Here is a 27,663-nt window from a genome sequence, read left to right on the forward strand (position 1 = left end):
CCGGCTGAATTTGTGTAGTGCAGATTCAGTTGCCTGCAGTCAGAGCTGTGACCATGAAAGGCTTAGTAACAGTATCCTGATCCCCGGAAGGCCTAAGAAGTGAAGATGTCAGTTCGAATACCCCACGCTATCATCAAGTCAGGGTTACCAAGAGAAAAGCTCTCTATGTGGAAGCAAACGGGACTGTATCCCGTGAATGTTACTAAATGGTCATGCACTTTGCTCAGGGCCAACTTGACCCAATTTGGTGCATTTGGCCGGATTGTGATGAACTATTTCCATGACGACAGAGTCAAAAATTGGTTTATTTTTTTTTAAATTTACACTTTTATGGGACATAAAGAATGTCACCCAACAAAAAATGTCAGGAATAGGGCATTTAACTGGAGTTCACCATGGACCATGGATGTCAACACAGCTGAAGAAGCCTATTTATTTGTTCTGTCCATTTTTATGTTTTTCACTAATACAAATGTACCATACATACAAATGTTGGGGAAACCGGTGTACCCGGAGGAAACCTAGGCAGACACAGGGAGAACATGCAAATTCCACACAGAAAAGCCTCATCCAGGTGGGAATCGAACCCGGACCTTCTAGCTGTGAAGCACGAGCGCTAACCGCTGTACTACCATGCCGAAAAAGGACATTGGCTTACTTGATACAATATAAGATAAGATAAGATGATACTTTATTGATCTCACAGATGGAGAAATTGCATTCGATGAGAGAGCATCCGGCAGCAGCACCCATTCAGTGCGCACCACTCTTATATATATATATATATATATATATATATATATATATATATATATATATATATATATATATATAAGAATATATAAGAACTGGGAGTGTGAATTTGAGGTCAGCTTGAGGGAGTAGCAGTGTGGCGACTGAACGCACTGAACTTAGAAGGTGTGGTCGGTTGACCGTGCATGAATAGACCTCCAAAGTGCGGAGGAAACACTCATGTCCAGCGCTTGTTCCCTCTTTGATGCTGCTCTTATCACTTCCCCTGGCTGCCCTCGCCTCATTGTTCCTGCCTTTCCTCGACCCGTCCTCCCATTTCAACAGCAAGTTTTGGGGATATTAATTTGCCGATAAGGACTGTCAGCGGGGGTCCGCCTTTGCTTTGTGCTTCCAAATCTCTGTTTATTGGATTTTCATTGCCCCGAAAAACCACTGTTCTTTTGTGGTAAAGGCATTTTCAATCTCTACTGTCCTCGAGGAAAAGTAATAAATTCTTATCTAGGGGAAGAAATTACACAAGTGCAATTAGGTTTAGCAGAGGCAGAAGGGGGGCTTTGCAATCGTCTTTTGTGGCATAAGTGGATATTGTAAAAAAAGAGAGATGTTGCAAGGGGATAAAATTCATATCTCTAAATTTAGAGCCGTGCATTTTAAACGTTTACTGTAGCTTACAGACATGACAGAGAAATAATGGCAAGATTTGCATCATATTTCTAACACATCAGTAGTTTCACATAGAAGTAAGGTGTGCGTGAAAATTTGAAAAAATTGCATAGATTTGCCTGAGATTTGTAGCCAATATGTTTACTCAAGTAAGAGTAATGTTACTTTGAAATATTTTTTCTTAAGTACAAGTAAAAGTAGTGACCCAAACAATTACTCAAGTAACAGTAAAAAAGTACTTGGACAACAGCAACTGAGCAACTGTTTGACTGAAAAAAAAATTGATTTATTTTCAATGACGCCATAAATTGTGTAAAACAAAACACAAAATCTTGTAGAAATTGAGATATTTACAATGAAAAATTCATGAAAATAACATGAAAATAACATGAAAATATAGAAAAACAAAAACAAATTCTAAAGAATCAGCTGCATGAGATGAACTACATCCATCCATCCGTCCAACAGTCTGAGCAGAGATGCCCAGACTTCCCGATCCACCCAATCAATACTCACAGAAGAAAAAGAGCAGCTTCAGGCGTCTCATTCTCGTGAACTGGAAGCACTGACCATACAACATCAGCTCCACATAGAAAAGATGTAAAAAGAAAACTCTGCTTAACAGTCACAGTTGAGAGAGGAGTCAAGGGTGTTGGGGCAAAGGGAGAGCCAACTGAAAACTAAACTGATCTCTCTGCAATCTCAAGAGGAAGATTTGGCTGTAAAGAGAAAACTTTTTACCAACAAATGGAGACTCTGGCCCTGGTCACTCACGAGCTCGACCAGCTTAAAGTGGAGCTTAAGAGAAGCCTGCAGACGTTGGAGATGGCTCAACTCAGAGAGGAGAAGGACTCATTGATTCAAATTAATTCAGATGCTGACCAAGTGATGAAGGCCCTGGCACTTGTGAATCATGAGAGGGACCAGCTAAACACAGAGCTGAAGGAAAACCAGCAGACGTTGGAGAAGTATAGAGGCAAGCCTAAAGGGAAAAAAATCATCAACTCAGAGAGGAGAACGAGTCGCTGAAAACAAAGGTTAAAATGTTGGAGAAAAACAAGACTGACAGAGAGGAGCGAGAAGCACCTGGTTTCTCATTGTCTTGAGCTCCAGGAGGTTTCCAGGGAACAGCAACAGCAACTACAGAAGATGCAAACGGAAAACCTGTTGCTTGTGACCCATGACATGGAGCGGCTGAAAGAGGAAATGCAGATGTTCAAAGGGGAGACGGCAGATGGGAGATGGCAGATGTCCAAAGACAGGAAAAGTGCTCAACTCACAAAGGAGAGAGATTAAGCACTGGAGGAACGCGACAGGGTCAGAGACAAGTGGGGAAAAAGCCGAGGATAGATTTGAGATTGAGCAGAAGAACAGCAAAGAGGACAGCAGTTCACTGGAGACACAGGTCAAACTCATCAGCCTTTGACATAGTGAGCTTGAGGCAAAGGCTTCCTTAAAGGTTTCAGAAAAGCCTGGTCCAAATGGAAACCCCACTTTGGTTTTGGAGGACCTGAAAACTCCACTGTCAATTTCCTGCTGACCACGGAGCCAGGAGCAAAACCTTCAAATAGATATATGTATAAAGTGTGAGATGACAGAGATTCAGGAAGTAAAGACACCATTAGATCACTAGGTTTCAAGATGCTCTCTCTCTCCGCACTTTACTGACTATCACTTTTAAGTTGAAATCTGTCAGGAGGAGACATCGTGCATGAACGAAGCAAAAGCCACATCCAGGTGTGTTTTCGATGTTAAAACCCCAGTTACACAGTTCATAAAAGTCTATTTTGCGCACAGAGGCCAGTTGCGGGTTTGTCTGAGCGTTGGCAGGGGCCGACAGTGACCTCGGTTAGCGTCTCGGAGAAGCGTGTCCACAAAGGCCCCACATGTCAGCAGCTCCACTCACACAAATATGCACCGATGTCCTGAGACGACTCCTGTTCCACCAACCTGCCCCAACTCGGAGCTGAGAGAAAGGGAATCTGTCATACGGTGATTGTGTCACTGGCTAAAAATACACCAATTTGTCATGTCATTCGGAACTTTCTGGGGTAGCGCTTACAAATAATATTTTTTTCTATTAAGTTCATGTGCTTATTGTTATTGTGTAAAATGTATGGTCATGAACAAGTTAGTACAAAGAGCCTGGAAAATCAGGGGGAAAAGAGGTCTGATGTCCTGGAACATCCTTCTCCTCCTTCCTGAATATGACCTGGGGAGAAATAAAGACAAAATCAAATGAGCAAAAGTAAAAGAAGCAGCATTTTGATGAGCTCAGAGAACACACACAAGAAATGTGTCAAATCAAGCTGTCAGGGTCAACGAATAAAGTTCAAACACACGAGCTGGCTTTTTTGTCCAAGGCATGAGCGTGTTTCAATCAAAAATACGATTTATCCGTTCTTTTTTCTATTTCGACACCTAATTTGACCTGTTCTGTGCGCAATAAACGGTAGACGCTATTCAGCAAAGCATTCGATATCAGTGAAAATGTTTCTGAAACCAAAATTGTTTCTCTTTGGTGAGCTGATCCATTTGATATGTTGCCCAAAAAAAAACTGCCATCACTGTAGCTTTCACAAACACTCCAATTGCTGAGAAGTGTCTGGTTGTGATCAGAAAAGTGTGTGGCACAATTGCTTTTGGGGGGGAACCTCTAGCAATAACAAAGAAAGAAATATCGAATATAGCTCTCCGAACATCCGGGGAATTTCTGAATTTCTGATGCTTTCCAGGGCAACGGGCCCTATATTGAATTGCGGTTTTGCCTGTGAATGACATTGTGTATGATATACAGTATTGAATAAAGTTCTCAGTAAATCATGCCCAAAAGTGGTGCGGTTGGATGTTCCATTTTGTTAGATCAGAATCGACGACTGCAGATCTAAACAAATTGTGTCAATTATGTTTTAAAGCATCTATATCATGTTATTTTAGCCATTCCATAGTAAACTAGGCATTTGTATGATATACTGTACATCTACTACTCATTTTTGTGAGAGATGTATTTTCTGGGGGTATTTTTCAAACCCGGACGACAAGATGCTTGGATTCAGTTAACTCCACCCCTCTCTCCGAGTTGATGCCGCCCATGCAACATTACAACCAGTAGTACAAATAAATATCGCAACAATAAGTGAAGTTACTTCACAATGGAGGAGTTGACATCTGCAGCGCAGCTTCAACAATGGTCCACACCCACTAGAGATGCGCGGGTCGGCTTTTTTTCTGACCCGCACCAATCCGACCCGCTGTAATTTAAACCTGACCCACCCGACCCGAGAAAAGCCTCTTTGTTTGCAGAGCCGACCCGACCCGAACCTGCACACATTAAAAAACAGTAGCATGAGTCACGCTGCAGCTGCTATCACTCAAACGGGAGCGCGTCATGTGACCGCGAGTTTACAAGAGAATTAGCACTTGATGCTTTGTTTTGCTGCTGCGCCGCTGAGGAACCTTTGAAATCGCTCATGGACTTATCAAGAAACAAGGAGCAGAAACTATCACGAGGCTTTACTTCCACCATGTCATGGACGAGTCTTTCTGTCAAACTAAACGGAGTTTGGACTAAAGTGGAGCAGCTTTACCAGACACTAAGACAAGAAGGCTTGTTGATGCATTACTTTCATCACGTGTGCGTGTCATTATGCTTGGGCACGGCTATTGTGCCGCCTTTGTAGCAGTGATCAAAGTCATACAGAAGCGATAGGCCGAGTGACATCTAAACAAAACATGCTAATGATACGTTTACCCCATAAAACTAAACATTCAACTAAACACAGCCGACTTTGGGTGTGGCATTTATGGATAAGAATGCACTGTATGTTGCAAGCCAACAATGTAAGGACAAAAAAAGAAAAGGGCGCTTTGTAAACCGACCCGGAACACCGGAGAGCCCTATTGATTGCTGCACATGCATGGCTAATTTAGTCGACCATACAATGTTTTAAAGTGTACTTACAAACTCTAACTGTATGTGAGAAATGTTATATTCTTATGCATTCCTTTGCCACAGTACTGTGACGACACCTCCCCCTTGTTTCTGAAGAGCCGCCTGCACACGTTCTTCATCTCTCCGACACACTCCTGGACCCATTCACGCGCGAAACAGCGGGGCTACTACCTGAAACAGCAGAAACCACACACTCTGAGAATGAGCTAAAATTAGAGCGAAGCTTTGAGGAATGGAGCCTTCAGAAACGTTCATATAGTTTATGAGACTAATGGGTTTTCTAGACAGAGGCATTAGATATGAAGTGCACTCATTAATATGCCAAATGGGGGTAAAAAGGATTGTAATAAAAAGTCTAATAAAGTTGTCAGGGAACGGAAATGAAACAGAGTTAAATACAGGTCGAACATCTACGAACGCAGCTTTTTGTGTATAGATATACATAGACCTGGAGCGGTGTTTCCGATTCACTCGCGCATCTTTGAGTGATCGTTAAATCCACTCCAGTGGCTGCTGAAGAAAAAAAAAAACAATTTGACAAACATCTTCATCAGGGCAGTCTTCTCCAGTGGAAAAGCTCCTCCTGAGATCCTACTTATCTATGATTTATTTAACTCTAGACCTCATGTGAAGCTTAATCCTTTCATTCCGATGTAAAAGCACTTTTCCAAACAGAGAGCGAGTAAGAGGAAGGGGTTGATAAAGATCTGTTGAATGTGAATATTTATCAAATCCCTGCAAAAAAAGCACATCCCCCCTTTATTGCCATCATTTCAACCATCCAAATTCTTCACAGGGATGAGTTTGTAAGCACTTCTCAGCCTTCAGGGAGCAAAGAGGGGGCTTTCTGGTCATGGTAAGTAGCAGCTGGCTAGATCGATAATAATGTTTTGTAGCGAACACTGGGTTGTTTGTCATGGATATCTGCTAGCTCAATTTACAAAATACTGAAGGATCCTTTATTGCTACATTCGAACTGTGTTTTATGCTTTACGCCTTTTCTTTTTGTTTTGAAGTTCAAAGATTTTCTCCTCTTTTGCTTGTTCTGTTTGTAATGACGAGAATTTCAGTATGTATAAATATGACCAAAACGCAGGGATAGTTCGCCACACATCCATCATACAGCTTTATTTTTTTGTTTTGATTGTAATGTGTTTCCTAAGTTCGTAACAACTTCCCCGACAGCTCCTCTGTTAGCAGTTGCGGTGTTGCTCTGTTCGCTGAATTGCAGATGAAGTCGTCTCCCCAGACTGTCGATAATGTAAGCGTCGCCTCCTCAGCCGTGATAATGCGCTCTCTGTGATTTCACGGGGCTAAGGTACCGCCGCCCCTGAGACACCGGGACGGTCTCCAGCTCATTTATAACGCCGTACGCAGGTGCCGAGGATTACCCTGCAGTGCAGAAGCAGCAGGTGTTGCAATTTTTTATTTAACTGCGTGGAACAGTCCCGTCTCTAACGCCATGAAAAGTGCTTGAGAATTAATTCATTCCGAGGGGTCATGTGGCCACAAATGCAATGCCATCACATTTGATGTATCACATGGTAGAAGTTGTTCCTTGAAGGTGAAGGTTACTTTATTGTCTTTATTGTTTATGTTCGCCACAATGAAATGTCACACGCTCAAATACTTGGATGAACCGCCTTTAGCTTTGATCACAGCACACATTCGCTGTGGCCTTGTTTCCATAAGCTTCTGCAAAGTCAAAAGATCCAGCACATCCCAAAGATTCTCAATGGGGCAAAGATCTGGACTCTGTGGTGGTCTCGTGCTCCCTGAACCACTCTTTTATAATGTGAGCCTGATGAATCCAGGCATTGACATCTTTGAATACGCCCCATGCCATCAAAGGAGAAGAAATCCCTTGATGGAATAACCTGGTTTTTCAGGATGTACAGGTAGTCACCCAATCTCATCCCTTTGGGCACATAGTTTTGCTCAATCCAGACCGAACCGACTGCAGCAAATCCCAGATCAGAAATACAGATAAGACTGAGAGCACTGTCTTTGGCACAAAAACACAGAGAGGTTAACATTGGTCATCTTGACGCTCTTTCACTAGAACCAAACAATCAAGTTAGAAATCTAGGGGTGATCATGTACTCAGACCAGAATTCAAAAAAGTTACATTACATCAGCGGCCTTTTACCATCCAAAGACATTTCTGGTCTCTACACTGTCTTCCTGTCACTCAGAGAATAAAATTTAAAATAGCTCTGCTTGTGTAGAAGTCTCTTCATGTTCAGGCACCAAACTATATAGCTGACATGTTACAGCCGTATGAACCACCTCGGGCTTTGAGAACCTCAGGGACGGGTCTCCTGGTGGTTCCTAGTGTCACCACTTAACATGTTGAGACTGTGTTTCAGTTTCATGCAGCAAATCACTCGAATAGTCTCCGTGGCGACATGAGACAGGCCTCAACTCTGACTATGTGTAAGTCCAAGATTATTTACTGCTGCCTATGGTAACTGAACGTATTTTAACAAATACATGTACACTTTTATTTATTTTATTTAGTTATTTTTTATAGGGACAGTGCATGTTAAAGGGACTATACAGAGTTTAAAAATGTTAAAACAATGTATTTTCCTCCCCCTACATGTTCCAGCAATGTCCTAATGTGTAGATTGAGCCCAGACCTGTTCACCACAACTGCCTCTAAAATCCTGCGCTGTTACTCAAACGGTTGTTACCGGAGGTGGCAGTAGTGAGCATTAAATGACCACTTACATCTAGTCTCTTTAATGAACAGAGCTGCACATGTGCACTGTAAATATGCCAGGTTATAGCAGAGAGGTTAGTTTCCATCTGTAGTCCCTAGGTAGGCAACAAATACACAATTTACAAAATGTAACAGCATCTACATATATGTAGATATATAGTTTGAATTAATTGTATCTATTGAAATGTTTTTATTACTTTTTAATGTATCTTATTTTATTTATGTGTGTTTGGTGATGCTGTGAGGCACACTGAGTTGTCTTGAAGTGCTGTACAATTAAACTTGCCGTGCCTTTGTTCAAAAACGGTTTAAAAAATAATAATAATTCTTTGTGCACAGCGCAATGCCAAAGTACCGTAAACCTCCTTAACTGCCTTGGACCTAGACTTTATGTGTCACTGCAGAAGAGTGAGAAAAACCTCCACCTGCAGTGTAATAGAGAAATCTCTCCTCTCGTACGCATTAGGGAGGGCATAAAAAGTGCACCTGTCCCGGCACTCGGCACCAGCCCCGTCTCGCAACGAGCTTGGATTATGTCAGCTGGTGAGACCGATACACTCGGCGAGGACAGGGTAACCCAATCTCGCCAACTATTTTCAGAATGTATGGCTTTCCCCAACGCGCAAATAGCTTTAGGTCTGGGATATACGCCGGGCTCTGCCTGCACGGGACGGTCCCGTGGGAGGGTATCCATTTCTCTGGCCCAAATGGAATGAAAATGCACATTAGCCGTGAGGTCTTATGACTGTCCAGAATGATTTGACCAAGTGCAGGTTCCAGTGCTGTGGAGGTGGATAAGCGGTGCATTAAATAAAACAGGACGGCTGTGGAGGTAGAACACAATGTGGCGACTGAGATATGACCTCATAGCCTTGCAAGGCGGCGCGTAACTATATACTGGATTTGTGTTTACGCCAAATAATCTCTCAGAGTGTGTTTGCTTTAAACTGACATTCGGGCATATAAACCTTTCCAAATCCACGAGTGAACTTTTAGTCAGAATATATTGCTAATGGCCCGTCTTTCTGCGTCTTTACTTAATGAGCATGTTTATATACACATGAAAGCAACCAAAAGTGTTTAACACCCCTTACAATGCCGTCATCTATTAAAATGACTTTAATTACACTCCTATATGCCTAGTTAGAATATTCATGGGTTTCAGCCACTATGCCTGTTTGTTTTATGGAATCCATTTTGATAACTTTTGACCATGCGTAAGTTGGGCTGGATACCGTTTAATCATACCAGTATGGCAGGGGTAGGCAACGTCAGGCCCGGGGGCCAAATGCGGCCCTCCAGCACAGAACCTCTGGCCCCAAGATGATTTTTACCATACCATACCAACTTTATTTATAAAGTACTTTAAGAACTGTACAGTTGGCCAAAGTGCTGCACACAGAAACAGATACAAATATTTACAGTAAAAAATAGTACAACAAAAAAGTACAACAACAACAGCAGGCAACATAAATTTGCGTTAAAGGCCGGACAAAAAAGGTGCGTTTTTAGGAGAGATTTAAAAACAGGTAGGGACTGGGCTTGTCTAATCTCTAATGGCAGCTGGTTCCACAGCCGCGGGCCAGCAACAGAGAAGCCCCGATCTCCCCGAAGTTTGCACTTGGTTTTTGGGACAACCAGTTGCAGCTGATCCGCTGACCTGAGAGCACGAGAGGGAGCGTAAGGCTGAATCAGGTCAGAAAGATAGGAGGGGGCGAGACCATTCAGACTTTTAAAAGTAAAGAGAAGAATTTTGAAATCAACTCTAAATCTGACTGGGAGCCAATGGAGTGAAGCTAAAACCGGTGTCCCTGTTAAAAGCCGAGCTGCACCGTTCTGAATGAGCTGCAGTCGAGAGAGAGCACACTGGCTCACACCAGCATAAAGGCCGTTACAGTAATCCAACCTGGTCGTTACAAAAGCATGTATTACAGTCTCAAAATGCTGCCTTGATAAAATGTTGCCTTGATAAAATGGAAATATTCATATGCAAATAAGAGATCAGATACCAGTTAAAGTACTCTAAATGCGAGAAATAGTGTCATTATTTTAAAAATGTCCTGTCAGGGACCCAAAAGTGGGTCACGGAACCATTTTCAGTGGTTCGCGAGTCTATAGGGAACTTTTATTCAATATTTTCCATCTGAAACTGCTTGGAAACACTAACTGTGTCTGTTAACATGAATGTTTTTGGGTTGTTTTGATCATAATTTCAGTCTTAAAAGGAAATCTACTGCTTGTTCAACAAAACTTGAGTGGAAAATACAATATTTTATACGATATATGACAAATTACAGTTTTATTTGGGTCCTCGGCTTGTCATCCGAGGGTAATGGTGGGTCCCAAAGCCCTTTGTTCAGAGCCATGTCAACCTTGACATTGTTCCCAGGGCTTGGGACGACTGATTTAAAACATTGGCATTTGCAGAAAATAGTTCTTTTACTTTAGTCTACAATGTTGAGGTTCGGCCCTTGGGTGTATTGGCAATGATGCAAATCGGCCCTCCACGACACAAACTTGCCAACCCCTGCAGTATGGTATCAAAAAAGTTTGCATATAATGACTCAATGAGGCTGCTGTTTAAGATGCCTTGACACTGTAGTGCGAGTCTGATGTTTGCTGACTGTGGTGTGTACGCTCTTGCCCTGCTGTGCTTCGTCATTGTTATTTTACATTTATGTGTAGACTGAGCAACTCTTAGAACGCCATTATACAGACTCTGATGTGTCCTGAGATTCGGGTCAAAAATGGGGAATCATTGGCGCTCATGTCTTTATGTGAGTGGCAGCTACAGTATTGCTGGTATACCTTGTTTTGTTGCTGTAAATAGTTGCAGTATTTTAATATGTTTCTACCTTCTTTTAATTTTTAACAGAAATATAGATCATGAGTCCTCACTTGTGTCCTTCAAGGGACTATACAGAGTTTAAAAATGTTAAAATTAAGTATTTTCCTCCCCCTACAGGTTTCAACATTGTCCTAAGGTGTAGAATGAGCCCAGACCTGTTCACCACAACTGCCACTAAAATCCTGCCGTGTCACTCAAAAAGGTGTTAATTCGGGTCCGTCATGCACGAGCTTAATATAGAAGCTGCAGTTACACGTATGGCCTGAGGTGGCAGTAGTGAGTGTAAAATGGCTAGTTTGCATCTAGCCCCTTTAATAAAGATTGAATGAATGATGATGTTGGTCCTGGGACAGCAGGAAGTGACTTGGTTGTTTCAAGTCAAATAAATGATATTTTTATTCCACAAACATTTTCTAAATTTTTTTGGCAATTTTTTTCTTATTTTTGCGCCCACTGTTTTCGTTTTCCCAATTTTTCCCCCATAATTTTTGCTCATTTTTTATTTGTGATATTTTCCATTTTCCCCAAATGCATTCCCTAATTTTTGCCACATTTTCCCGGGAATACCCACGCTGCTGTGTGCTGCACAACAGCCTGGGGACCATGGCCGAAATCTTCACATGGATTTAGGGACCAAACACAGAACGAGGAGGGACGGCAAGACGATGACGAGCTATTCGACATACAGAAGCTTGTAGTCTGTTTACGGAAAATAAAAAAAAGCATCTCCCTCATTACTCGACATTGGTAAGGGAAAGCCAATATTGTAAATCTTTGACACATCATTGTTCTTTTTTTCTGATTCTAGATGACAAATATTTTCAATCGTTTTTCAATCGTTGAATAAAAGTGTTGTTCAGGTATCGTTATCGACAACCAAGTATTTGCTAAAGTACCGGTATCGGGAAAAAAATAGTGGTACCCAGTCCTATACACTGAGCTCCAATGTTTTGATAGGTTAGTGCTGGAACTGGACTTTATTATATTCATTTTCATGATTTTTTCCCCTTTAAATAGCACCAAATGTACTGCGCAAAAATTGACGTTACAGTTAAATTGGTCCAATCATAAACTACTATAATACAGTATCAAGTGTGGAGTACAATACTTAGGCACACCGTGTTCCAAACTGACGTCAAAGAAATGGGCAAAAGCTTAGTTTGATCATTTTGTTGCCATGTCAGTCGGCCTTGCATGCAACAGTACAACTTGGCTACACTTACAAACTTACCGGAAGAATGCCGTTTGCTCATTCGACACATGCCCTGCCAGAATCTTTCCAGTGAGTCTCTTCAAGATGTATTTCACATTTGATTCTCTCATTACCAACCGGAGCCCAGTGCTGATGTGGTAATAGCCCGGCTTCTTGAAGATGTTGAAGTAGCAGTTTTGGCGGTGTTGCGACTCTAAGCGATAGTAAAAAAAAATCAATAAAGGCACAGAAACCGGTCGTTAAAAAGGAAGACTTGGCGTGTTTGCGGTGAGGAAGTGAGTGTGAGGTGTCGAGAGCAGGCGGCCCGAGGCCCAGATGGGGCACGCTTTGGTGATTGTAGCAGGGCAGGCCCAGGACAAGTGCTCAAACAGAGGGGAAGACTGGAAGGTTATGCAACATGGAGGAAGGAAAACTGTAATTAGACATGTTATGAGGAGGACTGCATGATGACGACATGAGTTGCACGATTAATCGCATTTTGAATCTTTGCAATTTCCAAATCACAAGGAGTGCAATTATTTGGGCAATAGAATATTCTTTGCGATGCGACTTGATCCCACAGAGCTGAGATCGAAACAGAGTCTAGACGATCTGCTGCGTCAGATAAACAATCTCTACTCTGACTTTGCTTGGTGGTGTCTGGAGAGGCCATTGGCACAGAGTGCCAGTCATGTTTCCACCACTCAGCCCCTCCAAGTGTGACTGAGGAGTGAACACATATGAAATTCTAAAACATGCTTCAATGTTAAGAGAAGTGCAAACAAGTTAGAATCATTATTTTTATTTGATCAGGGACAATGCACAAAAAACATTACTCTAAAAAAAAAGAGCTGCCATGTGGCAGGTTATAGCAAAAGTGCACATTTCCACCAGCAGTCCCTGGACAGGTTGATGTTATACTACTGTTACTCATGTTTTATTATCATTATACAATTATTTCCAACCAACCAACCAACCTACCGACCGACCGACCGACCGACCGACCGACCAACCAACCAGGTCTGTATCACACATTAAAAAATGAAACAAAACAAACAATGCAGTGTCCAAGTGAACATCGTGTCCAGGCAGACACAATGTCCACCAGAGGCAATGTCCAAAATAAGCAGCACAGGTAAACTACCTATGTATCCATAGTTGTCCTTGGGGACTTCCAGAGGCAATTATAATTCCTCATGAGCCACATATGGACTTAAAATCACGAGACCCCATTTTTTTCCTGCCATGACTCAGTCATTGCTGTGACCATTCCACAATCCCACAGCCTCCTCCAGGCGCTGACCCATCCTATTGAATGAGACTTAAAGCTCTTCCAAGGTGTGATCCTGTGCTGTACCACAGAGCAGTCAGGCCCGATCGTTTTTCAGTTCTCTTATCAAATAGGTACATATTACAAAAAAAAACATATCACAGTGACTGACTGTAGGCACATTCTTTATTATAAATACTCGACAAAGTCACACACACAAATGGACGGCATTTGCAAAATACCAATCATAACTGTTTCATGTTGGCTGAATTTGGCTACTACGTCTCCCACCGGTCATGTAACCAGATGCTGTTTGTTTGTAACTCCAAATAAATGATTGTTTCTGGCGCACAATCCATTTCAGACTCAGAACACTGAACACTGAAACATCATGAAACTTTCCATTAATCGTTAAACATAAACGTCAACTGCTTTTATGTCGCTTGTCTGCCAAACCTCGACAGGATCGTGGTGATCTCAATCTTGAAACTTCCTGATTAGCTTTTGCGTTTGAAGAATAACCGTTGATCCAGTGGCCATTTTAAATATATCCCATAATGACCTTTTGAAGGAGAAAAACACTGCTCAGCCCTGTACTGTTCCAGCGTTGGCACCGAGCACATCCCTCCACATGTACTTATCCCGTCTTGTCCGTCCTGCCAACGGAAAACACGCTGTATCGGCTTCGTGCTTTAGTCTTGGCCTCCTCTGGCTCTATAAAATCGACTTTTTACATCTAAAAGCGTTGTTTTATGATTCGGCGCTCGGTGGGGGGAAACGCGGGTTAAAATCAATAGGCCGGCGCAGAGCTGTGATTTATTTCACTATGGGCCTAAATCATCTGAATACAAACATCAGCGGCGGGCCTAATGCGAGTAGGAAACAGCCCCTTCGGATAAACAGACTGTGTTTGAATGGAAAACAGTGGTCTTCATCATGAAAACAATCCAGACGCGGGCGGCGTGTGGAGGAGGAGATGGAACGGCGGGAGAAATGAGTCCAAGTCTACCCTTTTCTGTGGTTATATTAGGATGAAAAATGCTTTTGGGACATTGGGGGCTGCATGTGGGGGGTGTTTACTTTTTTATTATGCTTATTCTATTATTTAAAGGAAAAGAATATTTGCTTGGTTGGAATAAAAATCTATCTGCTTTGCTTTGGTTTTGATGGAATGAAAAAGAGATGTTAAACGATGCCTGTGTGATGAAATAAGTATCCTCTCGGGAGAGCAGCGCACTTTAGGTGTCAATCATCTGTCATCTGCAATATCCTGTCAGAGGCGGCTAATAACCAGTTCATATTTAACCAGGTTTTCCAGATTCAACTTGACATTTGCCAGCGAAAAAGGGAAAACAGACAATCATACTGTATTACCATCTGCTGTAATTACAGTCTGGTAAACAAAACTTCCAACTTTTGTGTGTTTTTTGTATTTTTCACTATTTTCATTCTTCCAACAGAGAAGTGCATAGTTTGATCCCACATGCATGAGCTAACTTGCCAACATTACAGTGTAGAGGGCCATGTGAAGGCCAAATCATTAACGGCGTTTCCGTCACTGGATTATAATGCGCATTTTGAAGTTTCACTAGTAATGAGTGATGGAAACACCAAATATCACAAGTAAAACCCTTCATTTGCATAAAAGTGATCCGCTCGCTTTAGGTGTTTTTTGATTTTTGTGAAAAATATGCATTTTTTAATGTAAAGTTTGACATAGTGGATAAAAAGCTCACGTGACTGTTGGTGGTGCCTTCCTGTGGGCATGATCGTGGACAGAAGTGACGAGGAAAAGTAATCCATCAGTCGTCTCTAGGCCAATAAATATTTCCCAGATGTGCAGGAGCTCAAACATCTTGCCACAGCAACAACAGAGCATTGGGCCAAGTTCGCTGATCAAAAACTTTCTCAGTGATGTAGACGCTCCTGATCTTCATTAGAAAACATAGACAACTTTTTTGTTTGTCCAGCTTTTACACTGCTGCGAGACGTCAGAGCAGTTAACACACTGAGTGCCACGCTGTTTTGATGAATTAGCTGTAGAGTGGCAACAATCCAGACCATTTTTTCTGATATTTGTAGCACCACAGCGTATTCTATGTTATAGCTATGGCTTGTTTGAAAGACGAGAATCTAAGCTCTCCGTAGGTGAAAAAAGTTTCATTCTACGTGCCTCGGTTCTTGAGAAATCTAAACTAAACAAAGACTAGCTTCAAAATCAAAATCACTAATATTTTTTCTAGAAACGGAGATATTGCGTGTTTTATGAAAAACTCTCCTTTCTGATTAACTCCTCTCTCCAACTCTCTCCTCCTCGTTACAAATATCTCCATTTCAAGTCAATTTTCAAAGACAATATTTTGAAACATCGCGTCTCAAGTGTTTCGATCTTTCCATGGGAAGCCTCTCTGCTTTGTCAAATGAAAAAAACTCACAGTGTGCCCTCTGCTGGGTAAATGCTGCAATTGCGCCATTCAGCAGACTGCCGTAACCAGGTAATCACTGCCCTTCATTTGCAAAAACAGACATTTTTTCTGATGGAAACGCAACTTATGACATTGTGGCACAATGCCAACTTTCAGGGGGAAAAAACTGTGCTGGAGGTCCTTAATCTGACCGGCTAGAATGTCAGCTGATGAAATCACTGGGAAAAGGGAGATGGAACATTTGCATATCTAAAGTAAAACATGTTCCAAACCTCCAATAATAGTGGACAAAAAACGATTCCAAAAGCCAGCTCTCGTGTTTTCTTCCCCCCTTCTTTCGTCAGACTGACGTGGGCAGCTCATGACTCACGCTGACAGACAGACGTGTACTTAGAAGTTCCTTAACAGTTTGCAGTGAAGGTGTCAAAGCAACCCCCGCTTCCGTCTTTAGATCTGAACATCTGTCGAGCGGCTGGTAATTAGGCCTTCTGCTCACAGACCCAGGAAACGCGGCAGCTAACGAGACGCCATTGACAAGCCTGATCTCTCCTCGGCAAATCTCTCCCTGTCACGGGCTGATCTTTTCGTTCAGAGCATGACAGCCGACATTTGTTTAACACCTTGTCCATTTGCAGCCGTTGACAGGTACGTCCCGGATCCCAGCGGGGTCACGGAGTTTATACCTGCTGTAGTGGGTCGAACGGAAAGACAACTGGCTTACCTACTGTATGTGTTGTGAGTTTGAATCTTAGCTTATCTGGGGACACGCAAGGAGAGTTTTTCCCAAATGTGTCTCTCCGTGTTTGAGAGAGTGTAGAACAAATAGCATTTCTTGTAAGTTGTCCTCGGTCGCGGCGCTCATCAACAAATATATGACATTTTGGATTTGCAGCATGAATATTCACTGTTGTGCCTTAGGCTGTCTACAAAAAAAAGGACCCTCACACTTCTTCAGATTTGCATTGTGTGTGTGTGTGTGTGGGGGGGAATGGCAAAGTTACTGGTGAGGTGACGGCCGTGGATGAATGGCACAACAATGGGCCTCAGGATCCCCTCACAAGATTTCGACCACTCCAATATAGCAAAATGGAACCGGACTTTTATTGTAGGCAGCCCAAGGCACATCTGTGCAATATTCATGCTGTCTGAGGAGGGATGGATTGTCTCGGCAAAGGAAAAGGACTCACGAACACAGATTTTGACAGATTTGTGAGCAATATTTGAGAGAAATGGGTCCATTGTGTATATAGAAAATGTTTCTGGTTTTTGATTTTAGCGCATGAAAAATGAGAGGACACAAGTTTTCTGTTTAGATTTTTGTAATTTAGTGACTGTTTATGCAGCAATAGTCTTCAGGAAAACACAACAGGCATGTCCCCTCTTGATCTGCTTTTACATACAAATGGTAAGCAAAAAAACTCATTAGCAACATTAAGGGCGCCATTTACCAGGCGTTTGCTCTTGTGCTAAACTAGTAGCACAAGCAAAAGTGGATAAGCAGCAGAGACGTTTGCAATTTTTTTTAGTCACGCAGCAATGTCTCTGGTGCCCTAAAGATGTAATTTGGTGCTGGGACAGCAGAAGACCGAGAACGTTTTTGGATGTCGTGGCAACAAAAGCAAAAGTAAGCACTTCCAAATAGAGACCGTTACTTGACTAAACATGAATAAAAGAACCCAGAAAACAAGCTTTGTGTTTGCCAGTTCAGTTTTTCCGACCTAGGCTGTGACGTGACGGGTCTGAATGGGCCCTCGCTCTGTCCAGTTTATAAAAGGCCCAGTGGCTGAGAACGACCTCCCACTGAGAAATGAAACTCCCTCCAGAGTTTTGAATTGTAGTGTAAAAGATATGCGTCCAACACCAACGCACTGCTGTTTCGTAGCGGTGTAAACAGCTTTCTGGATTAATTTCCCTCGCGGGCGCCGTCAGCTTTACAGTAATAGAGGAGGGATAGTTGCAGTGTGGAGGTGGTGATGGGGTGAAGAATTGTCCTGCTGCTGTGGTGATGGTGATGATAGAGAAGAGAAACATTGTCTTGCTGCTGCGGTGGTGATGTTGAGAGGAGGGTTTGAAAGAGCTACTGTTGTTGAGTTGGTGATGGAGAGGAGGAAAGTGTGAAAGTTCTTTATCTACTGAGGTGACGAGTGAAATGTTTCTCATGCAGGGAGAGGAGTGGAGCGAATGGTTCCGTAACTGAAGAGACATGTGTATCTCTGAGCCAGTGAAGGTGTGGAGGAAAGCTTTGTACCTCAAATAATAAGAACAGCTGAAACATCTCTAGAAATAAGTTGCACCACAGCCTTAGAAACTCAGTTTGCAACTTGAAAAAACTAGCACAGCCACAAAACTCTAGAGAGTAGAGCAAATGTGCAATTCTATAACATGGCAGAGTGTAGAGCAACTGCAAAACTTAGCATATAGCCTTGCAACTCTAACACCTTGCATAGATACAGACGGCATCTCTGGAATTGCCCATAATGGTCATGTTTGTAAACAGTTAGGGGGAGAACATTTTGGAGAAAAATTTAAACTTTCTCTAATTATTCAAAAACTACTTTAAAGGGACTATACGAAGTTAAAAAATGTTAAAATTAAGGCGAGACACAGCAGGTGAAAGTATTGCTTTTTTCACACAGTGGTTGAAGTGGAGATTTTTATCTATTTTCCTCCCTTTACATCGTAGTTTTCATGTCAGAGTATAAAAATGACAAAACTCACCCCGCATGATGTTTATTTCATGATGTTTTGTTCGTCTGCGACAAGGAGACAACCCGGAAGTCGCTGCTGCAGCGCGTAAAAACCGCGGGTATCCATTCACAAATATTGACAGATTTTACATCCACGTATGCTGCGAAGGGTCCCCGTGACCCTTATATGGCATTTTTCCTCCTGCGAGACGCTTGGTGCGGAAGAGCCAAAGAAGGGGCCGCATGTGCACTCGCTACAAAACTTCAGGGCTGGTTTTCTCTGAATGAGAGAAGCCGCACTGAGCCTGAGCCCATGTAGTAGCTCCCACAGACTCCAAACTTTCCAGTCTTAGACTTAACAATATTTTGAAGGTTTTTGTCAGAGGGATTTTTTAATATCTAATTCCTAGCCTGATTTTCAGCTTTGAACCCCCCCAAAAAACTGCCGGAATTTGAGTTTTTACAGATTTTTTCACTTATGATTAGTTTATTGAAAAACTAAACAATATATCAAAAATCCCCTCTGAAAAAATCTTAGTTTCTAATACATCAATAAAATGAAACCATAATTTTAATCTGGCTCAATCCATTATTTGCATTTTGTTGCCCAAAATATAGGCAATTTTGGCCATTTTCCCGCACAAAATGCCTTATTTTTATATGAAACATAAAATGACACAAAAAATGCAATGCATTTTTCTCTCATATTTATATTAGTAATGTTCAGCAAAAGTTTCAAATTGATATCTCTACATTTATCTTTTTCCCCATTCACCTGCAGTGTCTCGCCTTAAGTATTTTCCTCCCCCTACATGTTCCAGCCACGTCCTAATGTGTAGAATGAGCCCAGACCTGTTCACCACAACAGCCTCTAAAATCCTGCACTGTCACTCAAGAAGGTGTTGCTTCGGGTCCGAAGTACTGTCATGCACGAGCTTAATATAGAGACTGCAGTTACACGTAAGACCTGAGGTGACAGTAGTGAGTATAAAAGGGCTAAAAAGAGTGAAAAATTGTGTTTCCCAAATGATTCTATTTTCCCCCTCGGCGAGGCCACGCCCCATCCTATGACGCAATGCCGTCTGTATCTATGGCCTCTCAACTCTAAAACGTAGCATTGCCATTGTGACTTACTGTACTTTTACTGTACTTTTGAATCCTCCCGTTTTTTTCATCTGTGAAGCACTTTGAAATACGTTGTGTCTGAATTGTGCGCTGCAAATCTGATAAAGGTGAAGATGCACAGCTGGAAACATTGATACTTGCACTCGACCTGGGTGTCTTGCATAAGTACAGCTTTGTTCAATGTAACAACATCTTTAAAGTCAACCCAGACATTCTCAATCCCAGTAAATGTCACTTTGATCCTCTACGACTCTGCAACCATTTCACATCAAACAATGCCATATGTACAAGCCCTTCAAAAATGCTACCTGACTGTAACATGACACGCTCACTGGGATTAAAACTATTCCCCAAAACTGCCCTTTGTTTTTTTATATCCAAATGCATCAAAAGAAATCAGGCAAAATATGAGAGACGTTATCAATCTTTTCTCTATTTCTTCTGGAGGCTGGGCTGGATCCATCACGCATAATGGGCACTTTGGCTGACAGTGAGACAAAACACTGCGTTGGCACTGTTCAATCTATTGGAAATAATGGCTTCCAACGCACATCAGAACCATTGTCAGGGTGCAGAACAGGCGATAAGTCATTGTTATTACAGAGCGAATGGGGATTTGCAGTGAGTAATGGCATTTAGATGCTTAGAGGAGTTAATCTGTGACTCCCGGGGAGCAGGTCATAAATGGTGCGTATGGGACAGTATGTGGAATGGTAGAGCTGCACAGTTGAAGCCCGGCTAGCTACCTGACTCTTATCCTATACAGAGCGACAGAATCTGGTCCATTACTTCTTAATCCAGGAGCATGGCACAAAATATCTTTAATTTCTGAAGAAACGCTTTTAGGCAGGCATGCTTCTCTTTCAAACACAGAAGCAAAAATGAAAAATGTGCCCTTTGTTTTAAAAAATTCAGTCGGGATTTGTTGTGCTTTGATTGGTCCACCCAGACTTGTTTGGATGGAAATCTATGCTCTACAGACACAGACGGGATCACCGAGGGAATCACCCATATGTGACCCATCACAGAAATGGAGGACACAACTCGGTTTTGGGGCATGTTGAGTGAGACATAGATTACGAAAGTGTAGTCTCCAAGTTTTCCAATGATCAGATTTTCTCTTAGTTGCGAAAACAGCCTCTAAAGTTTTGGGCTGTTCTCACCTCGGCTCAGAGTGACAATAAGGCCCATCTACATCTCATTTAGATAAACCATACCCGCTCCCCCATAAAGAAGTAAAGCACAGGGGGGGGAGAAAAGGCAAAAAGCAAGTAACCTGCATACACAGCTTACGACCAAAAACAAAATGCAAACAAATCCAATCCAACTGAACACACAACGTTAGCTACAGCACAACAATGGCCTCATCAAAAAGCAAACAGACACGATGGCACAGCGGCTACAAGTGAAACAAAACAAACTTTCACTCACCCGTCTGAAGTAACCTTAGCAGGCCTTCTGCTCAGCAAACTCGTTTACTATTGTGGCCAAATCCATTTTCCTCGCTCAGTTATTTTCAATGTAGAGTTTGTCAAATCCATGCTACATCCTTCTGTCTTAAAACACGCTCTGAAGGAGAGTTGGCTCGGCAAACGTAATGGTCAGCAGGGCGCTGTGCATGCTCACAGCCAGGGCATCATCAGTCGCACTGGAAAAGTTAGCCTGGAAAAGTTCACTGGTTTCACACAGAAAAACAAACTTCTGTAATAGTATTCCAGCGTTAGCATTCAGAGCGTTAGCAACAGCAGCCGGTCTCCGTGAGAGACACACGGGGAGCCGTTGCATAGTCATGAAGCCACACACACAATGACACGCCCCCATGGTGTGGGCTATTTTTCCAACTTTTCACCATGAGATTTCATGCTATTAAATATACCAATACTGTTATCTAGAACACGGTGAGGCTTCTACGCGTTCTCAACTAAAAGATTCTGCAAAAAAAAATTTAAAATCACCAATTTTCCAAAAATAAATCAATGAATTGATTTGTGGGAAGCTGAGTCAGCCGACTTGTGTCCCTGGAATCCACGACGAGGCACATATATGGTCATGTTTGAAGAAGTTGAGGGGGGAAAACAAAGAGGAGAAACATCTAAACTTTCTCCAATTATTGAAAAACAACTTTAACAAATGGTGAGCTATGAATACAGTTTTCTACTGAATAAAAAGACATGGGGAGCTTAACATGATGCTTCATGTTAGCATCATGCTACATGCTAACGCTAGCTACGACTGCTGTTTTTTTCGCTTCTACTGAACAATCTGCTGTGAATAAACATCCATATGAAACCGGTTTACACTTGACTTTATTTGTGTGTGATAAATAAGTTCATATCTCACCAGATAACGGCTAAAAAGAGTGAAAAATGTAGTTTCCCAAAAGATACTTCCGTCACCCTCGGCGAGGCCATGCCCTCTGCTATGATGCGATGCCGTCTGTATCTATGGAGCAGTGCCGACACCTATATAAATAGTCTTTTGTTGTTGTTTTTTTTATGCCAGAATACAACCATAAACCTAATAAACCTGTCTGTCTGAATGGTATTGTTCTAGCAGTTTTCACAGATGTCTCTATTGTTTAAAATACTACTTTGGCTGTGATGGGTACTAAAGAAAATTCAACTCATCAATGCAAAAAAGTGATCTGGAACAAAGTACATTCTTCTTTCCCCTTTATTTGAGTATAGGCAAGTCAAATTTATCGTCCAGCAGAACAAGTAGTTTTGGCCTTTAAGTGAAAAAAGATATTTCTTTTATTATTGCAAGTGCAAGAAGGTTTTATTCTGACGGCAGATGTCGTTTACCTGACAAGTCACAATTACTCAAATGATGTGCAAATATTCTTTGTTTGACATTTTAACCGATCAGGATATCACTTTCTGGCTGTGATCCAATGGCGGAGTTGGTGCACTGCTGGTTGCATTAGTTTGGGCTGGGTGGCCAGAGCACAGTCCTGAACGTGTCTCCGTGTCTGGTGCACTGATCGATTAGGTGATTCTGCAAATGGACAATCAAACAGAAAGCCCTGAAGATCTGCTATATTGAGCTGTGCTGCACAAATTGCTCTGGCCTCTAAATGGGCACAACCTCCGTCTACATTCATTAGTCGTGTACGCAGGCACTTACTTTGCCAAGTTTGAATTTTTTTAGAGGGAATTTTTCACCAAGATAAACTATGTACCCACTCAGGAACGCTGGCATCTGCTTCGTGACCATTTATCCACTGAGCTAATTGCGCGTAAATGTATCCTTAAATACAGCTTCATGAATATGCACGCTCCCCACTGATAAACCAGGGCTTTTAGCTTTTAGTTTTGATTATATCTCGGAAAAGTAGGGTTTCGAGGTGTGTGATTGAAGAGAGCATTTATTTTCTTTTCAGCTTTGTCAAACGGCCGGTGCTTGCGGGCCTAATGACTTGTGAAGACTATTAAAAAGGCAAACAGAGCGGTAAGTGGTCAGTGCCCCGCGATTAGCCGCAATCCATCTCAGCATTCCCCCGCGACGCACTCCGGACGACATCGGAGCGGGAAGGAGGTCAGATTAGTCATTGTGTCGAAAAAGGGGGTTGGCTAAAGCAGTGATAAAGCAATTACATCGGATTGGCCTGAGGTGCGTGAGACGCCAACGTGTCCTACAAGCCCAGAGGGAACAAAGTATGTTGTCAGAATCACAATTTTTCCACTCTTTTTAGCCAGACTATAAACATGTATCACACACAAATTAAGTCAAGCCAAATCAGATCTATATGGATGTTTTTTTCATAGCAGATTGTCCAGTAGAGGCACAAAAAAAAAAGAAAAAACGGCAATCATAGCTAGCGTTAGCATGTACCATGAGGCTAACGTTAGCTTTCTGGTTAGCATTGTTAGTTTTTGTAGTCGTTATGGGCTGTTGAACCACTTTGCTCCTCTCCATGTCTCTGTATCTTTAATTTAAAAATACATTCATAATTCAGCGTTTGTTAAAGTAGTTTCAGTCTTGGAGGACGTTTAGTTATTTCCCTTCTCTGTTTTCTCCCTCTGCCTGGAATAGCTCATATATGGTCATGTTTGAAGCAGAGATAACGTCTTTATCTTTGAGAAGGGAAGGTATACGTGTAAGCTAGCATGCCGTGATTACACATCGAGAGCTTGGTTGCCTGGAAATGCGTAATCAAAAGTCCAATGTTTTGATTTGTTGATTGTTTTTATTCATTCTAAAACATAGGCTACATCCTAGCACAGTTGCAAATGAGCCAGGACTAAGACTTAAAGGAACCGGCCACCGATCTGTTCTTACCTGTGCTTAGACGAGTTGATGTGTACCTGTCTGGTCTTTGTGCGTCCCCTCAGTCACGCAAAACGACCAAAGATGTTGTTAGCATTTGGCCTCTCCCAACATATTCCTATAGCTCCAAACGGGGTGAAGTTAGGAGCAACCACGTTCTTCCACGGGCACAAAGACCAGACAAGTACGTATCAACTCGTCTAAGCCCAGGTAAGAACATATCTCAGTATGTAAAAACGGTTTCCTGTTCCTTTAAGACAAAGACTGTTTAGCTTATACTTAGTGTAACCAATAAATGAAAAAGGGCAGTAGTTCGTAGGTCACTGTTCACAAGTTTTATTTTACACCAATTACTTGCTTTTTTCTTGGTTCATTATAGACTTGGCATGGTTTTATCTCTGAAACACATGGACGCTGCGTCAGAAACAAATATGGACATGAAATGCATGACAGTTCAGAAATTAATATCTAAACATTCACAATACATATTCTCACATAAACCATTTTTTGAATAATCAAGTACAATTTAGTGCAATCTGGTGTATTTTAGGAAAAAATATGGTGTTTGAATTAGCCTTATACAGTGATGAAAATTAGACTCATCTAAATTATGATTACTTTCCTTAAAAAAAAGAAAACAGCAACACTGATTTTTATAGCTGGAATTAGACTACTTTTATTTTTTTCTATCTATTTATTGTTTTTTTATGTACTGTCAAAATCCTGTGTAAGTGTTTCCCTGTGGGGCTGCCTGTGTCAGCTCCGAGTCTAAAGACTCAGCTTCAGCCTCTATTGTCACTTTTAAACCACGGACAGATTCAGAGGATCAGATCAGAGGAAATACTTTGTGAAAAAGGCCGACATTGCGCTGTAGCCGCGCCCCATAACGTCGCACTGTTTTATCGTCTTTGTCTCTCTTTATGCTTCCTAAATATATCTCTAAAACCGAAAATATGAGGCTGAGTGACATTAAATGAAAAGCGGGCCAAAGCTTGGGAAGAGTAGACTCCGTTTATGGATTAGTTTATGTCCATAAAGTTTATGATTTTGTGATAAATGGTGTTATATTGAGGCGCATTAAACCCGCGTGCACGAGGAGTGGACTGACCTGCTGCTGATCTTATGTGATTATTCCTCCACTTTGCTTCTGAAGCGTGGACTTTTGTCCAGCGCAGCTTCAGCAAATTAACAATAAAGCTACCCAAGGTGCTGGAACGCCGTCCCTACCCCTGACCCAATCTATTATTTTTATTGCATTGATTTATCTCATCTCAAGTCGCAATCTTTAATATATATTTTTTTTTAATCAGTGGTACATCAAAGTAAATATAAAGCATGGTTTTAAATTGCTTGAATTGAGAATATTTAACTTTTTTTGAGTGATTTTCACTCAAGATTACTTTGCTTGTTTGACTTTCAGACCAGTTGTAGGTAATCTTGCTTGAAATAAGAAAGTGCCAGAAGAATAGAAATTCAATTAATCTGTAAAACAAAAATGTAATTAAGTGAAATATTCTTGGTCAAACACCCAACTAGTTACATAGTTCCCGGGGTTCCCATCATTTAGATTTGGTCTGCGAGTCGTAATGTTACAGGACTTACATTTCCGTACAGCACGTTCTGTAATTCCCGGCCTCCATCGCCGCTCGCTGCTTTTGGTCCACACATACTTTACACAAACTTAAGACGTAACAAAGAGTATCACTGTGTTCTTCTATAAAAGCGCAGATGGCCAGGAGCTTATCTTCCTTTGCGCCACATCAAAGTCTGCTTATGTCTGAGAGCAGTTTGTATTAGGTCCATGTACAGTTTATATGGGAGTGATTGTGCTTTCATCATGCTCCTTTAAACAGCCATTGAAATGTAATCCCGGGCACGGCCGGGCTGAGCACATCCACACAGGGCCACTCTAAACAACGCTCGGGTTACACTCTGCGCTCTGCTCGCGTAGGAGTATAGGAGTAACCTGCTCCGGTCTCAAACATCCACTCGCACAGTCTAATCCCAAAATTGCAACTACATGTCAAGGGTGAGGTTCCAAGCACTAACCTGCCCACGCTCTTGTCTGCAGCCAGAACGAGACATGATTTGCGAAGAAATGTCCCGAGAGTAAATTTGTATTCTTTCATTCATACATAAAGTCAACCTCAGGACTAAACACATAAATATATTTTCCAGTGTATCATCCGGCGTTTTGGGGTCTGAAAACGAACATTTTCCAAAGCAGGTGTCATAGCGGAAAAGTCCGGTCACTGAGTTCCGTTACATCTGAAAAATAACCTCATCTCCTTGTCTCTTCTGTAGATCATAAATCCATGAATCCGTTTGACTTTCAGTGTTTATATTCCACAAAAGTTTACTGCGCATTCGCTAGCTACATCTTGTTCTATTACTTGTCACAGCGCCACACACAGGCCTGGCAGATGAATCACAGGGGTTTGATGAGTGGCTTCATGTTGAGGCACACATTTACTGAGCTGGCTCTGTGTTTATGGAGAATGTTTTTGAAACTTTACCCATTTTGTCTCTGTGTGGGTGAAGTCTCATGGAGGTCTGCACGATAGCACTAATTAGGACACGACCGCTGACAAGTGCTGGGATTGTGGACATCATTGTCGCTGAATAAATATCAGTGAAACAATGGGGCTGGCACTAAAAAAAAAGGGCTGCTAGTTTTGTTTAAAAAAAACAAAAACAGGTGTGAAGTTGAAAGTGTAGCTTCTGAATATTATTATCATGTCTTTCAACCATCACTGCAAGTTTGAAGCAGCGCGTTTCACTTTTTCCCCTTAAAGGGACTATACAGAGTTTAAAAATGTTAAAATTATGTATTTTCCTCCCCCTACATTTTCCAGCCATGTCCTAATGCGTAGAATGAGCCCAGACCTGTTCACCACAACTGTCTCTAAAATCTTACGCTGTTACTCAGAAAGTTGTTACTTCGGGTCCGAAGTGTCGTCATGCATGAGCTTAATATAGAAGGTGCAGTTACACGTATGACCTGAGGTGGCAGTAGTGACTATAAAATGGCCAACTTGCATCTAGCCCCTTTAAAAAGCGGGTATACTTTTTGCAGGGATTTAGTAAAAATCTGACTCAAACACACATATCACTATCTCACATTTTATTGATTAGACAATGCAATATTGATCGAAAGCAGCTGAAACAAAATGTCCTAAAGTTTCAAATCCTAATATTCACATAACAAAATATCCCTATGCACCTTGCTCCCCTTCCCTGTGCAGCTGCTTCAATAAAGAGAAGTTAAATTGACAAAATTAGGAGTGTAGCTGTAGTGACCCTATGGCTGGGCGATTTTGGAAAAAAAATAATCATGATTGTTTTCCTCATATTGACCGATCTCGATTTAAACCGCGCATTTATTAGTAAAAAAGACGGCTAATCCACCGTTGCAGCCTCAAAACAAATCCACATGGTCTAAATAGCAATCGATGGTTTTCCTCTTCGAAGGTATGAACTCTTCATCCCAGTGCACGCATCCAGATCCTCTGACGGCTCCCCGTGTGTTTCTGTTTTCCCCTTTAGAGGAGTTAGCGCAACCTGGTGCTGCTTTTACAGGTACAATCACTAGGTTCTCTCCTCTGGCTACCGCATGTGCTGTCCTGTGCTTGAAATGTAATTGAAAGCAGTATCTTATCCATTTGACTTTTACCATATTTTGTAGCTTCGGGCACAGACATTGTTCCCTTTACTTGTCTTTTAAATGTTGATGTCAAATCATCCCCAAATCAT

At 41.8% G+C, this 27,663-nt stretch overlaps 1 protein-coding gene across 1 annotated transcript in view; it reads left to right on the forward strand.

Moving 5' to 3' along the window:
- Window positions 1–27,663, forward strand: part of pdgfc (platelet derived growth factor c) — a gene marked incomplete at its 5' end in the record, with an annotated part of 111,238 nt that overhangs the window by 12,765 nt on the left and 70,810 nt on the right. The gene's annotated exons all lie outside the window — the stretch shown is intronic.

Source organism: Gobius niger (assembly GCF_951799975.1).
Source record: "Gobius niger genome assembly, chromosome: 5".
NCBI lineage: Eukaryota > Metazoa > Chordata > Actinopteri > Gobiiformes > Gobiidae > Gobius > Gobius niger.